We start from the raw sequence: 7433 nt of genomic DNA, 5'->3' as shown, positions 1-7433 counted from the left end.
TGCATAGCAAAAATATATAAACCTAGGATAATTTATTATAAAATATAAGTTACTGGGTTTGAATGAGATAATAAAGGAGGTTCATAAAGGACAACTTCTCATAATGTTTTAATTATGTACCTTTCTGAATTATCCATCAAAAAAAGAAATGCTTTTGTCGGAGCCGGTAGCCTAGTGGGCAGTGCGCATTGGGCAACCAAGTTCGATTCCTGTCTCGCGGTCCTTTCCCGAACCCACTCCCTTCTCCCTCCCACTTCGCTTACCGTCCTCTCTACTACTGACCATTACAAATAAAGGCAAAATGCCAAAAAACAAATCTTAAAAAAAAGGGGAAAAAATGCTTTTGAGAAATACGAATGCAACAAGGTATTATTTATTGGTAATATTTATTGGTAATATTCCAAAAAGGTAATATGTCTGTGGTGAAAATGAACAAGATTTTAACTTCTGAAACCCAACCTTGGCACCGCTCTCCAGTTTCGCACCTCTTCTCACACTCTGATGACCTCAGAACAGAGACACAGCGTTCGCAGTCCGGAGTTCCCAGAAAGCATTGCTAGGTGAGCTGGAACCATAAGCATTCTTTCAATAAGAGATCACTTTCCTGAACTCTTTTTCCTACACGCCCTCTCTCTACAGGCCTTCTTCTGACCCCGCTGAGCTGTCTCCACAACGAAACTCCAGATAAGCTGTTTTCCATGAATATGCTCTCTGAGTCACTGTCTCTGAATTCCAAGGTTTGGTGGAGCAGCACACATTCTTAGTGGTACTTTGGGTGTCGCCCAAGTACATGAACGAAAGGAACCAATTAGGGTCATTCCTGCTATGCGGTAAATTCTCATGTGCACATCAAATAAAGTTTCTTAAATATGAAAATGCTATTAGTTTATCTATTATTTTAGCTGGATACAATTAAGTGAATATGTTCTCAATTTATAAGTTAACCATTTTTTATAATTTCCTTTTTTTCCAATATTTACATTTACAGTTATGCCTTTGGCTGATGCTTTTATACGAGTGCATTTAAGGTTTACATTTTATGCATGCCTTATACGCCCTGGGGTTCAAACCCACAAACTTTGTGTTTGGCGGATACCAAGCTCTACCATCTAGAAAAACTAGATATTAGTCATATATTAAGCGACATTTTACTTTATATAAAGAAAAATGTGCAGGGAGTTAACAGCAGGCAGTCTGAACATTATCCCGCTTATTACACTGCGGCTTCCATCATAAGTAAGTTATTGAACAATGAATATTGATTTGAAATATTTTATGAGCTGGGCAATTCCGTGAAAATGTCACACATACCACGAAATAAGAAAGTTTTTACCAGGGGTTTTTACTATGGTAACGTTTACTAAAGTTTATCGCTTTCCAAAAAAGGCGTCCTTTTTTAGTCACATCCATAACGCATGTTTATTTCACTTTTTTTAAAATAGATTTATTTTTCATACACTGACATTTTTCGATGTTTAGACTCTATCAACAAGGGTTTAGTAAAATATAAACAGATTGTTCAATATTATAGTAACAAATTCATTCTCTGAGCATTTTCATGTCATGAATGCAGACCTTCCGCGAGGAAAACCTTTTTACGTAGGGTTTTAAAGGTCAAGTGAATGAACGTTAGTGGCATCTAGTGGTTAGGGTGCGAATTGCAAACAATGGCTCTCTCCACCCCTCCCTTTCAAGGACACTATGGCGGCTGACACTTAACTAAGATGTTGTCATGTTTTCACTTGTTTGCTGTAGGTGATAACATATTTACGAAACGCGTTCTGTAGAGTAGTTTGTACGTTTAGGGCTACTGTAGAATCAACATGGTGAATTCCATGTAAGGGGACCTACGGTGTATGTAGATAGAAATTGCTCATTCTTAAGTAATAAAACATAACGCTTCATTATGTAAGGTCTTTATACACCTCTGAAAACATTGTTATGTATATTATATTGCATTTCTGTCAATAGAAACCTTACCAAAAAGTACACAATGCCACGATTTGGTTTGACAATGTGTAAATATAATGTCATATATGTTATTAAAAGAAATTTACATTTAATGTCTGTGTAATACTAAACCATGCCTGTCAAATGATTTGCAGACTCTGGGTTACCAGGTGTTAGTCTTGAGCGGTTGTTATCTGGGAATATCCGACCTTGGAATGTAGGGATTGGCCACTCAGTATCAAGTATTCCAGAGTGCAATAAAGTAATATACATAATTTACAGCATATGCATTTTCATACATATTTAAAAGCTCCTGTAACAGCAATGACATGTTTGAGTATAAATAATCTGATTAATCAGACCGATCAAGTAAATTACAATTTTCAGATTATCATTTTAATCCGGTTATCAGAAATTATGTTATCATCACAACGAGTTTCTGTGTGCTTTTGTCAAGACAGACATAACAACCAACGCTACCTGTGTCCAAAACAAAAGGATGTCTGTGTAAATAAGCCTAATAGAGCAAAAGTCACAAATACATGCAATTAAACAACTGTGAATGTGACTGCATTTGCACATCAACATTCAATACACAGAACAGATATATTTGTTTACATTAGTTTTGACATACAGTCCCCAACTGGGTTTAGATGAAAGAGACAGTTGACCCAAAAATAAAAGCCTATCATCATTTATTCATCCTCATTTCATTCCGAACCTGTATGACTCGTTCTTTCGTTGGAACACAAAAGAAGATATTTTGAGAAATGTCTCAGTGGTTAAGTGTCCATGCAATATAAGTCAATGAGCGCCAGCAATGTTCGGTTACTATTTTCAAAATATCTTCATTTGTGTTCTGCAATTGACAGAATGTTGCAAACTGACGTAAGGGTGAGTAGATGAAAGAATTGTTATTTTTGAAACCCGGCTGCGATGGTCAGCTTGATGTAGTCATCGTACAGGCCTAACTTCTTGCGAGACATTGAATACATATGCAGATGTTTCAAAACTGTGTCTTAGGGACAGGAAAGTGGCCAGACTCCGTCAAGCTTTCGAGTCAAAGCGTCTTCATCTGAAATATATCTTATTATCAGCTTCCTTTCGCTCGGCCTGTTTGGATCTCTCACTGTCAAGTGCTCTCCCGAAAGATCCTGCCAGGCTTCTGCTTAGTGTTTAAGTGTCTCTCTCTTACTCTCCCTCTTTTTCCTCTCTAAAATGCATTACAGACACATCAACATTTCCATCCCTGTAAAGAAAGAGGTCATATCAAACGTAAAGGCTTTGAGAAGCCGTGTCCTCAGCTCGGGGTTATCGTGTCAATCAAAACCACAATGCAGCACCCGACCTCATCCTGTTTCTCACACATTTGAAGAACCTCTCGCTGCAACTTTCATAGCTGCAAAGATATTCAAAACAAAAACAACAGCGAGTTTCAGGTCGAAGCCTAAGCGAGTGTTTAGTCAAAGCATGAAAATGCTGCAATAAAGAGACAAACAACTTATTTACAGAGAAGACACGCCCCTTATTTTTACAAGCAAATGTGATATAAATGGTGAAGCATGTTAACAAGCGTGTGATTTATCCCAATTTGTGTATCATTACACACAACGCGTGCCAATATCTAATAACATTTCACTTCAGAGGATGCTAAATCATAACAGAGCTGTGGGAAACGTTACTGATGAACTTGTAAAAGCAGCGTGACCTGGAGGTAAGGTGAACTCAAACCGACTGCAGATTTTATTGGCAAACGCCCGGAATGTGCTCAGGGCGAGCGGCCAGGCCGCATTAACAGATGGACTGCTGACTTCCCAGAATACCACCACTCTACAAGTCCATTCCGGAAACGGCTCTCGCTCTTTATCTGCACAGGGGATGAATTAAGTGCCGTGACGTGGTTTCCCCTTTATAACTCGCTCTTCCTTCAAACCCTGAGACATCCAACCTTCTCCCCAGAGCTTGGAGAGTTTTGATGCCAGATTTGTAGAGCTCTTAGATGGGGGAGGGAAGAGTCACCGCTTCTCTAATGGGCCAGAGCGAACCACCAACATCCTCAAAGTCTAAACATCACGTTGTCTCTACCGCTGAAGAAATGTCGAGTCGTAGAATTAAATCTGCCAATGAGCTGATGTGAGATACAGCAGAATGCCCTTTGATTCAATGAATCATCAAACTGAATATAACGATGACAGCGTTTGCTGTGAAATTGAAGTCAAGTACACATCAGGGAGAAAGTTGTGTATAAAGTATAGTAAAGCATCTAATGTGACTTTTGTACATTGAGATGCCAATAGGTTGATGTGATGATGCACAGTGATTCAATGAATCATCAAACTAAATATAATGATGACAGCGTTTGGCTGTGAGGCTATAAGCAGAGGTCTTTTACACGTGTTTTATTACTGTTTGATGTCATATAAAGAATAAACATGATCACTTTGGTGAAACATAATGTGTCCAACGCATTTCACCAAAAATGCTTTTTAGGCCATGTTCACACTTGACTTATTTTTTGTCTGTTTTGAATAAAATTATTGAGTACAGCTTTCCTGTAGCTAAGTGGTAAGAGCATGGCGTTAACAACACCAAAGTCGTGGGTTCGATCCCAGGGGATTGCACATACTTTGATCCAAAGTGAATTGCATTGCATTATTCTATAGATTTTTGTTTTGAAGCGTCTGAGCTCTTTTTTAAACGTCAGCGCCAGCATCTTTTTCTGCAGCTCAGATCGTGTTATGAGGTCGAAAAAAGTGTTCTGAAAAAAGTGGCACTACGTCAAGCACCTTTTTCCAAAGCTAACCAATGACAGAGACCTTGTCGTTTCCATGAAAACATGCAAGGAACGTGATTGGTCGGGAAGGGTCAAGCCCGAAAAAATTAAATGGTGGCCGAAACGCCCGTTGGAGCACAAGATTGGATATAGCAAAGAAGCTCTCAGTTTATTATTCAGAAAGACTTCCGTCACACTGACTATGAAGCCTGTGTCTTTGTATCTTTGAACATTGCCAGCTGCTATTTGTAAACACAACGCTGCAAGTGTTTTTTAAATTAAAAAAGCAACATTGTCAATTCTTTCTTGTCAAAAAAGAAGTCAAGTGTGAACACAGCCTTAAATGTGCATTTATATCTTTTGTTGTGATGTGTCAGCGGGAAATGTCCTTATGGATTTCCAGACATTAACTGTAGTAAGTAAGAGTCATACAACAGATGGTATATGGACCACACACAGATCTGATTTCACCATGAAGCCGTTCAGGGATTGCATGAAGAGATCCCAGAATTCCATAAAAACTGTGACAACATCTCCAAGATGCTTCTGTCACGCTAAAGCAAACAAATATATAGAATTTGAATATAAATAAATAAATAATAATTGTTATTATAACTGAAAGATGGCAGAGATAGGGATTATATAAATGTAGATTGAGTTAAAACATTTAAAATACAGAGATGTTGGATAGATGGAAAGATTGGTTGGGAATTTTGATAATACAGTGAAGTTTGGGCCTTGAGGCAGAACATTATCAGGAAGGTATGTGCAGGTGGCAGAGCTCTCAGTGATTCTCTCGCTCTGTCTGTCGTCTAGCAGGAGCGCCGTGTTCCGTAACAGACAGCAGGAACAGAGTGTAAGAGATGATCTGTACGGATCTGCCACAGACACCCACTTCACAGCCCTGTGGAGGAGCGCAGGGGTGAGACAGCGTCTTGTGCTTTCAGACTGCGTCTGCTCCTTATGACACACTCACACAATCTGCAGGCGGGCAGGAAAAAGAGGAACAACAACCATGAGACAATGAATATAGAACAGGAAGGCCAGAGGCAGACAGTCTAAGACAGCCTCAAACCACATGCAGAGATTTGCTGCGTGTAGACGACAGACCACAAGCACACAAACCGTCGGCACAAACAGCTCGTAGGTGCCGACGATGAAAACTTAAATCCTGACCCAGACGTTAAACCTTATGCATTACACATCGCTCTCTCTCGCTCTGACTCACATCTTGGCAACATACAACCAAACACTCTTTAATTAAAAACATGTGGCGGTATAGAAGGACTTGTTCGTGCAGATTTGGGAAAGGGACGGCAAGTTTGAGCTCATCCAGAATTCATTCGGCTTTGGATACGGGCCCGGCGTAGCAGGAACTCAACATAACAATGTCTACGCTGGGTCAGGTAAATCCATTTCAACCCTCTCATGAACTCGGCGCCCCAGACTTGGGAGTCGGGGGGGAGAACTGGCAGCTGTTTGAGAGCCGTCTGCCTTTGTGAAATGCTATGAAGCACATTCCATTGTGTCTGTGGCCAGACATTGTTTTTATCAGTGTTTGGGGGATGAATAGTTGCGCATGGGGTTGTTTGGGTGGCTGGATCTTTCGGGTGTGTAAATAAGGGAGAGTTGAGACATCAGGAACATCTTCCAACACACATAAAAGCATGACGTCACAGCAGGCGCCGCAGACAGCGAGGGTGGAGAAATACGGCGATATTAAAATAACTTACTTTCATTGCCCTCGGAAAACAAATATTTGTTGTGGGTTTGCGGCTATGTTACGACAGCCAGCTATCCTGTTTTTAATGCACACTACACGCTGAATGACGTAACCAGGACGTTTTCACAACGTTATTTCAGCCCGCTTTTGGATTTTGATGCAATTCTGATGAAACTGTTTATTGTGATCGCCAAGTTTGTGGCGATGTCATCAAGATACTTGTTAAATTTGTGTACAATTGTGTACAATGACCAAGATTCACTGTGTAAAAGTTAAAGGGGTAGTGTAATCTTTTCATGCTTGACACGGTCAACTTGTCAAAAATGAGATGGGCGTATTACGTAGTACTTCTGTGCTCGATACACTCCCCCAGCGTTCGTAGAGGTTTCAGATTTTTTTAAATATAAAAAATCTGTTTCGCAACAACTTTTCCTAGTCCCCTATTGGGCAATTATACCGGAAAAGCATCCCACGGCAAGGCAAAAGAAATAGCCCGCCCACGCGCCAACCGTCGAGCGATAGGAAGACCCGCTTGCCATTTGTTGTGAGCCTGCAGCTGCAGTTCGTTACTCTTGCGATAGTGAGAGAAGTTGAAGTGTGTTTGTTTGAAATGAATAGATGGCGCGGTCCCAACGGTAAAATATTCTAGACGAACTGAGTCATATGTCTGTGTTTTGTTGGCAATGGGTGCGCACGTACTTTAGTTCGGACCCCCCATCCCCCCCGCAAGCATCGTAGGTTTTCTGATATAATTGTACAGCTTTATCTGTCTTTCATAAATGTGATTAAACTAAAGACTTATTTGAAGGATATTTGAAGGGTGTGATGCTATTCTGTAAGGACTCAAGATTAACATGAGATATGCAGAAATGTCTCAGTTATGGCCACTTTAACATTTCATCACACCACAAACAAAAAAGAATGCAGTAATGATGGCATTCGTAATGTATTTATGATTAAATTGTTAAAAATATTTGAGAAAGCGCT

This window comes from Triplophysa dalaica, chromosome 18, assembly GCF_015846415.1.
Source record: "Triplophysa dalaica isolate WHDGS20190420 chromosome 18, ASM1584641v1, whole genome shotgun sequence".
Lineage (NCBI taxonomy): Eukaryota > Metazoa > Chordata > Actinopteri > Cypriniformes > Nemacheilidae > Triplophysa > Triplophysa dalaica.
The sequence above is the reverse complement of the archived record's forward strand: the minus strand, read 5'-3'. Positions refer to the sequence as shown.